The sequence below is a fragment of the Solanum pennellii genome, chromosome 1, assembly GCF_001406875.1.
Source record: "Solanum pennellii chromosome 1, SPENNV200".
Lineage (NCBI taxonomy): Eukaryota > Viridiplantae > Streptophyta > Magnoliopsida > Solanales > Solanaceae > Solanum > Solanum pennellii.
Window position 1 is genome coordinate 35,097,546 of NC_028637.1, and position 9,512 is coordinate 35,107,057.

General features: G+C 36.6%; 1 protein-coding gene across 1 annotated transcript in view; it reads right to left on the reverse strand.

Annotated features, from left to right (window-relative positions):
* LOC107019992 overlaps window positions 1-329 on the reverse strand; it is an 8,030-nt gene extending 7,701 nt beyond the window's left edge. The window contains exon 1 of the mRNA XM_015220342.2: window positions 299-329. The gene's annotated coding sequence lies outside the window, so the exon portion shown is untranslated. The remainder of the gene's footprint in view (window positions 1-298) is intronic.
* Window positions 330-9,512: the final 9,183 nt, after the last annotated feature.

Here is a 9,512-nt window from a genome sequence, read left to right on the forward strand (position 1 = left end):
ATATCACAATGAGATATAAATATATAACAATACAATCAAATGAACCTCAAACTCATCTCAATGATCTAACACATTTAGTTTCAATATATTTTCTGCATTTATAAAATATAAAATATTCATAAATAAGATTATAGCACAAGGTACAAGTGATGATTCAAAGAAATTCATGCCTTCAACATCTTGTAGCAATATTAAATTACCTACGATTGAAGTTAGAGAGTTGGGTTCAACTATTGAGGTTATTTTAGTTAGTTTCAATACACATTTAGTTTCAATAACCAAAAATAAATAAATTTACCTGGAGATGGAGGCGCTGCTGCTGCTGAGGCGACTGCAACTGGCGGCGGCTGGCGAGCTGGCGGCGCGAGACCTGGCGGCGGAGCGAGAGGGTCGACAGAGAGCGAGGGTCGACAGAGAGAGAGAAAGAGAGAGGCAGTCGACGACGAGAAAGAGAGAGGCGGTCGACGATCGACGACGAGAAAGAGAGAGGCGGTCGCCGATCGACGACGAGAAAGAGAGAGGCGCGCGTCGACGAGGTCAGTGAGAAAGAGAGAGAGGCGCGCAGTCGAATGAAAAAATTAAGAGAGAGGGAAGAAAGAGCTGTTTTAATTTTGGCTAGGTTTTTGGTTTTGTCTAAGAGACCTCATGAGGTCTCTAACTTTTTAAATATTTAATTAAATTAAATTATTATTTTTAATTTAACAAGTATAGACCTCATGAGGTTTCTACTTGTTAAATTAAAAATAATAATTTAATTTAATTGAATAGTTAAAAAATTAGAGACCTCATGAGGTCTCCAATTTTATGAGAATTAGGTAAAAAAAAAAATTCATTAAATTGACCTCACGAGGTCTCTCCTATATTAAAAAAAAAATTAAAAGATATTAATTTAAATAGCGACCTCATGAGGTCTCTTATTATTGACCTATTTTTGAGGTCTCCATTTCTAGGTCTCTTTGTGGCCTTTTTTAGTAGTGAGTAACAAGAATTCATTAATGGCGTCTAGTGGATTCAGAAATTAAAAATACTGGGAAATTGAAACAATGAGATTTATACTAGAAGGATAGGGAGCTGAAAAAATTTACGAGGTACTCCTAGCTTTTACGGAATAAGTTTAAAATACACCTAGATTTTACTGAGTGCATGAGAATTGAAACACTGTTGATTCCTTTATGGGCATTAGCAACAAAATATACTTGTTGTAATCTGCCCGATCTTTTTGATGTTTTGGTTCATCAACTTTCGAAAATCCCAGGGTGTCTTAGGAATACTACTATATGTCGTAACTCAAGAAAATCCAAAATTAGAGGAAAATATTCCAAATGTTGATGATCAGACATTAATGGTACATTTAAAATCCTTTCACTATTTGAAGTTTATCCGACTAACACTATACGGTTGTAGGATTCATAGATTGCTGCCCAAGGATAAACATTTGATTTTTGGGGGTAGTGTTAAACGTATTAGCTTCCAAAGCTATTGATAAACATTCCCAATCTTAGTTAGTGAAGATTTGTAGGCCCCCTTTTGTGTTGCCCTAACTTATACCATCATTTGTGTGGTTCGGGAAAGTGGACTGCAGTATTTGTATGAAAACCAACTGTTCCTTTAGTTCCTTCTAATATATAGATCACATACGTTGTTATGTATGTTCTGTGCAATGGTGGAATTAACATTATAGGTAATTCGAAATAATATTGGGAAATCTATGATCTTTAAAATATTGATATGATTTTCCTGAAAACCATCTTTTATTGTGATATTCGAAGAGAAATCATCCCATAAGTTGCTGATGGTACTTTCGTAATCCTATATCATGCGAAGCCCTAGATAATTTACAGCAGTTATTTTGTGAGACATGTTTTTCTATCTCCGACTACTTGCTTCCGAAGAGCGTCATCACTTTGTCCATATCTGCATAGCCACTTCATGAACATTTATTTGTTGTGTCCCACCTGTTTTCGTGTCTTGGCAGTTACCCATTTTATCAACTGAAATTTGTTCCCCTTACTGTTGCTTGCCCAAAAGAATGATCTCCTGATTATGCCAAATTATTGCACCACCATTTTTTGTATTTGGAATGAGTGACATAACATGAGTAGGATTACTAATATCATAGTGAGTGTTCCTCCCATTATTAAGTATCGCAGTTGCCAAGTATTTATTTTTTCCTCAAACTTCTCAATGACTCTAACTTTATGTATCTACAGATTTGATTTTGGTCCCTAACGGGGCATCCCCAGGTAAGTTGTTCGTAACTGTCCAGTGTTGCAACAGATAATTCCTCTAGTTCCACTAATTTTGGAACATCACTGACATTATAGAATGTTCTTTGGAGCATATAAAGTGAGAGCTTCAAATATAGATCGGGTAACATTGGGATATAAAATATGTGATCTCTCAGCACCACAAAAGATGGGAGCATCATCAGCATAAAGTAGGTATGACACCTCCACATTTCCAACATGTTTTATTACAACTTCAAATCCTTTGATCTGCTGAAGTTTTCTGGATTATTTAGTAATATGCAGAAAAGTCGAGGGCTTGCCTTATGCCCTTTCTCGGTGAGAAGAATCCAACAGGTTTCCCGTTCACAATCACCGAGGATTTGACTGCGGTGCAAAATCTCATCCATATAACTGATCTTTCCCCAAAGTCCATTTTATTTTTGCACAGTCAACAAATAGGATCGATTAACTTTATCAAAAGCCCTTTTACACGTCACGTTTGCAGTCCATAAGTTTTTGTCTTTTGTTTCTTGTCAAGCACTTCATTTGCGAACAGTGTTTGCATCAATGATCTGTCTAACTTAAATGAAATCAATTTGGTATCCTGGGACTAGTTTGTCAATAACCTTTTCAGTATCTCGACTAGGGGTTTTGCAACTATCTTATATACACTATCAATTACACTAATAGGTTAGATGTCACTGAGTTCAATTGCACCTTCCCCTTTAGGAATAAGTGTAATGAAGTTTATGTTGCTCGGGCTTAGCTGCGGGTGTCTGACACGGGTACGGATCAAGAGATCTGATTCTTTATGATAATAATTTTAGATTCAGGATAAAATCCAATATGGTTACAGGTGTGGTGATTCGGCAAAAAATAATTAAAATATGTGAGAATATAGGTATAAAAATGTAAATTAAGCGTTCTCAATATTTTCTATTTATATTTTCAAATAATCTCTATTTGTCTCCTCTATGTAATAATATTTCTATCTGTTATAAAGAATTAATTTGTTCCCTAATCATGTGATTATCGTTAGAAAAAAATACATACTTATTTAACATAGGTTATTTAGAAATTTCTTGAGTACTTTAGAATGGTCTTGGGCCACTCCGCCTAAAGTATTGATAAGTCTTAAAGAATATGATACAGTGGATTATGTTGAAGTTAAATTAGAAGTCTAGTATATCTGTTCTTCGGTTGAATAAGACAATCTTAACAAGTTTCCAAGTCTAGCCGAGGTAAGCAAGAATATTGTAGATCAAAATATAACTTCGATAACATACCTTTCATACCAGCCCCTTTCAAAAACTGACCACTAGATAGATCGATTCATGATGACCGTATCTGTCAAAGTCCCAGGTGCAAATGACCTATCACGCGCTGTCATGCGCCAGCGGTAGGCAGCATCTTAAAGCACACCAACATCTGGCGCCAACAAGTGAAGAACTTTTAGGCAGTTTCCAACCCCGTTCTTTTTCTTTAGAGTTCGGCAACACCTTCAAGAAATCTTCATTAAAACTTCCAAGCGTAAATGACTTAAAATAGTTTTCGTGTTTTTTGACAGTCCCACTGTCTACTATCCCTTATTACTGTAATTCCTCCCTTTGTAGCACACTGTTAGTTTTGCCCAATTAAGCCCACTTATCAACCTAAATGTGATGTATTAAACTGGCTATCCATACCACAAGTTTAATTTCTTGATGGCATATTATGTCAAGTTTCCAATTGCGAATCAAAGATTTGAGAATCGCTCTTTCGCTCAACTTGTTCAATCCCTGAACTTATAATTTAACCTTCGTCGAGAGAATGCTTTATGGTGCCTACCCCTCGTATTTGTCCATATTTTATATCACATTTGAGTATTTTTTTAGTTAGTGGTGAGCATGCATACTGAAAATACGAACAAAACCGAATTAATTTGGTTTCGGTGTTATTTTAAATAAAACTTCGATACTCGATCTTCGGTTTAACCGAAGTTTTAATTAAATGAACCCAAAATTCCAAAACATGGCAGGAACTAACCTTTGGTTCAAATCAAAAGACAAGGCTTTAGTTGGACCCTTCCCATCCAAATTCGAAACACGCACATAAGGAGCCACACAAGTAGTGCCACATGTGCTAGTGTCGTTTGGCTCAAGAAGAAAGAGTTATCACAAATCTCCTTTCCACAGGTTTCCAGCAGTTTCACCTGCTCTCCCTTCTTCTCCCTTTTATCGGTTGATTTGAGTCTCACATATTCATTGGAAATGATGATGCAATCTAAACACGGTCATTCAATTCTGTATCCAGATTGCTAGAATTAAAGTTAAGACGTTTATCAATAGTTATTTTGGCTCCGAAGAAGTCAGTTCTACTTCTCGTATCTTCATCAATGGATATGAAATTTCAAAAGAGTTCACCTATGTTCCGAAAGGTGTTGAAAGTCCAAGCATGGAGTGGGATGCCATAACCTTGATTAACATATGCTGTCTCTTTTTTTTTTCTAATCCTGCCACCAGCTACCATCATTCCAGGGAATCCTTTTCCACTCCAAATCAAATCACTTTCTTTAACTCACAGTGCCTCTTGTATCGAAGGATTATCTCTGATTTGGGCTTAAAGACATTCATTGAAATTCCTTAAGAGGAACTTGAATAAGAGGTGTTCACTGCTACTCTTTTTCTGATTTTGATGCCATTTGATAATAACAGTCTTATGGATATCCTCCTGTGTCCACTTAGAAATATTGGTTGTTCATTAGTTGTATTTGGAAGAGTGGTTGTGAAGATTGAATCCTGGATGAAGGAATGTTCTAGAAATCGAAGAATTGTGTGTGGATAATACCTAGCAAACCTACATTGGTAACCATGTCTGCGATTATAACAGATGATTGATTCTCCCCAACCCTTACTTCATTACTTATAGAGCTTCCATAGTTGTTGAAGTTCTAAAATACTCTGTAGTTGTACGCTCTTACTTTCTAACGCCATCTCCTACACAAATTTTTGAATTCTGACCCCCAAATTCGCCTAAGAAACAAATATATTTTATATGTTCCTTTGCAGATTACAGCAGGTACGTTTTCTAAAAAACATAAAATAATAACACAATATTTTATTGCGGAAAACCCCAACTCATAAGGGTAAAAACCACGCCCTACACCTCTGTAGGATTTAACTACACTTTATTAAACTCCAAGTCTGAACACAAGATTACAAACCTATGTAACCTAAGTAATTATAAACTCTAATTCCTAGATGAATTATAAACTCTAATTCCTCGCGAAGAAATTATAAACTCTAATTCCTAGCTATCCAAGGCAAAAATCCCCCAGGTTTAAGTCTTCTACCATCTGTCAAGTTTCTCAAACTTGTTAGACGAATCCTAAACACACATTCGATTGTAATCAAAACACTTAATTACAATCTTACAATTTTTTCTTCAAAAATTGGCAACACTGCCAAGTAACTCTCAAACCTCTTTATCGAGTTTTGATCCTTTTTTTGAGAATGATATCTTTTTTTTTCTATTTATCCGTAGGTATACTACATCAAAGTAGCCCCCCTCCAAAAGTATTATAAACTAGACTGACTCCATCTGTGTTTTATGTCACAAATACTCTCTAACATCAAAAAGTTCTTCTGCCATTACTAAGACTTTCTGTTTACACCAAAAATAATAAAGAGCTATACAATTCATCTTAAAATTCTGCAAATTGTTCTTCTTTCCCTCAAAACATCTTTCATTCCGTTTTTTCTACACTATCCACCATATACAAGCTAGGAAAATCCTCCATCTCTCCTCCTTAATTGTAGTATTGAATATATTGATCCAGCAATTTAGGAGTTGTGCTATGTTTCTTGGTTTCACCCAAATGATCTTCCTAAGGCTGCTGAATATTCTCCATAATTAATCTGTCCATTTGCAATACAAGAAGAGATGGTTGACTGTCTCTGCCTGTTCCTCACAAAAAAAAGCATATTGAGCATAGTTGGAACTTGCTCTTCTTTATATTCTCTTGTGTCATCACTGTTTCCTTTTCTAGTAACCATGTGAAACATTTTACCTTGTATGGGATTTTACGGTTCCATATCAGCTACCATGGCCAGAGCTCCTTCCTGTCATTTGGATTCAAATGATTGAGATCTTTGTAAGCAGACTTGACACTGAAAACCTCTTTGATGCCAATCTTCCACACAACCTTGTCTTCTTCCCTAGTCAGATTACTAAATTGCGCCATTGTATCATGGAAGGCCACGATGTTCCTTATCTCCAAATCATTTAGATCCTCCTACGATGTAAGTTCAACCCGTGTCCTGTCCACATATCAGCCACAGTTGCATTTTGTTGATAGCTAAGTGTATATAAGTCTGGGAATAATTGTTTCAGGGTTCTTTGGGCTATCCATCTGTCCTCCCAAAATGACACCTTCATTCCATTACCAACCTGGAATCTGATTCTAGAACGAAACATAGGCCAAAGATTTCTTACTCATCTCAAGATACCACATCCATATGGTGTAGTCACCATCTTTGTCATCCACCTATTCTCCATTTCATATTTTTCCCTGATCACCTCTCTCCAAAGAATATTCTCTCCCGTCATAAACATTTCAAAGCCAGTTCAACATTAGGCTTTTGTTTTGTTTCTTCATGTTCCTAATTCCCAGTCCTCCCTCTTTCTTGTTTTCTATTACCTCTTCCCACTTGACTAGATGAAATTTCTTTTTGTCTTCATTTCCCCGCCAAAAGAAATTTCATATCAAAGTATCTATCCTCTGTATAACCTTATCTGGTGTTGGGAATACAAATATCATATAAGCAGGTATTGCGTCTAGCACACTATTAACCATGGTTAATCTACATCCCCTATATAGATATTGAATCTTCTAGTTGGTTAGTTTCTTTTTGCATTTTTCTATCACTCTATTACAGATCCCTATTGTTTGTTCTTTCCCCACAATGGCATACCTAGGCATATTTTTGATAGTTCCCTTACCCTACCACCCAAAAACCCTGCAAGACTCTCCACATCAGCCACTTCATTTATCGGATAAATTAAACTCTCCCCCCTATTGATATGTAAACCAGAAATAGCTTCAAAGATGATGAATATTATTCTTAGGATCAACATTTTCCCCTCATTTCTTCACAAAAAATGAGAGTATAATTTGCATATTGCATATGGGTAATCTTCAAACCATTTTGGGTACTATTTTCAATCCTAAAGCCCCTTATCCAACGGTTCATCTTTGTTGTGTGAATTAGGTTACTCAAACCTTCCATGGCTAAGTAAATAAAAAGGGTGACACGGGTTCACCTTGTCTCAGCCCCGTTTGGGATGGAAAGAAATAGCTAGGAGTTCTAATAACTAAAATAGAAAACTTTACTGTGCTTATGAAGAATTTCACCCATCTAATCCATTTGGATCCAAAACCCATCCTTTGCATCATAAGTAGTAAGAAATTCCAATTTAAACGATCATAGGCCTTTTGTATATCAAGCTTGCATAGAAATCCAGGGCACTTGCTTCTCTTTCTAGACTCAACACATTCATTTTCTATCAACACTGCATCCATTATTTGTCAACCTTTTATGAATGTCATTTGTTTGTTGTCTACAAGCCTGTGTAGCACCTTCTCCAATCTTTCGGCCAGCAGTTTGACAATGATCTTGTAAACTCCATCTATTAGAGAAATAGGTCTAAAATCTGAGAGTTGCTCAGCTCCCACTTTCTTAGGAATCAAAGCCACAAAGGTGGATTCTCAAACCTCTCTGCCTTATGGAAATGCTGCACGGTAGCAATTAGATCAGGTTTAATGATGTCCCAGCATTTGTTGAAGAAGGCCACGGAATAACCATATGTACCTGGTGCTTTGTACCCTGCACATGCTTTTATGCTCTCTAGAATTTCCTACTCCTCAAAAGGTGCCAAGAGTAATTTGTTTTCTTCTTCATGAATCATAGGACTGTTTCTCATCTCTAGGTATGGTCTCCATTCTTCTGGCTCAGAGTATAGTTCCGCATAATAATTTACTATCTTCTTTTGTATCTCTTTTGGTTCAATCAAATATTCTGCTCTCACTTTCAGCTTTGAGATTGGATGCATTCTCCTGTGTGCATTTGCAGTTCTGTGGAAGAAATATGTGTTCCTTTTGAAGTTTTGCCCCATTCTTTAAGTTTTTCTTTGAGTGCTTTGAGCTTTGCAACAAAGACATAGTAAGGTTTCCCAATGAAATTTAAAGAGTTCCACCATCCTTTGATTTTGTCATTGAAACCCTCTATGTCCAACCATCAGTTCTGAAATTTGAAGTATAACTTTGTGTTTTCCCAAGAACCACATTGTAACATTATGGAAGAGTGATCTGATGTCACTCTGTGAAGTATGTGTTCCCTTATATTTCTAAAGTTTGCTTCCCACTCATCTGAGAAAAAAATTCTATCAAGTCTGGCTGCTGTTGTATGCCTGTCTCCTTTCTTCCAGGTGTATTCCCCCCCAGATAATTCAGGATCAACTAACTCCATATCTTCTATGAAATCGGAGAAATTTGTCATTCATTTGTTGATTTTGTTGCAATTTTCTTCTCCGATGGGTACCTCGCACTGTTGAAATCCCCACATAGGACCTTTAATCAATCCCTTAGCAGCACCAATCTCCCACCAAGTCATTTCCCTTTCTACTCTATCATTTGGAGAATAGACACATGTGAGTTGCCAACTGAAATCTTGACATATCCCTGTTAAGCTACAGGTGGCAAAGTGCGTCCCGACGCTGCTAATTTCTCCTTCCAACTCCCTATTGACATAATAATGATTCCTCCCCTGGTTCCACTGGCTTCTAGCTGTGCATATTTCACCCATGTATTCCCCCATACTTCCTTCACAACATTTTCAATTTCCCCTTCCTCCTTGGTTTCTTGGAAACAGACTACATCTGCTTTCCAGTTCTTCATAATATTTTTTATCACTTCCCTCTTTCTAGCACAGTTCATCCCCCATATATTCAATAACACTATGTTTAGCTTCATTATTCTTCTATTGCCAGGTATCCCCCTCTACTACTAGTGCCAAAGCTCATGAACTTTGTATCCAGTTCCAGGCTTTTCAATTCATTTTCTTTTTTGTTTTTGTTTGTTGTGACTTCTCCCTTTCCCCCTTGTTCCCTTGCTTATTTTTGTCAATTTTCATAAAGAGCTCCTATGCTTTCTCCTCACATCTTCTAAAATCTACCCCAAATTCAGTGCTCAATTTCAGTATGTGTTATTTAATCCAGAGTGTAGGATTTTGTACATTAAAATAGTCC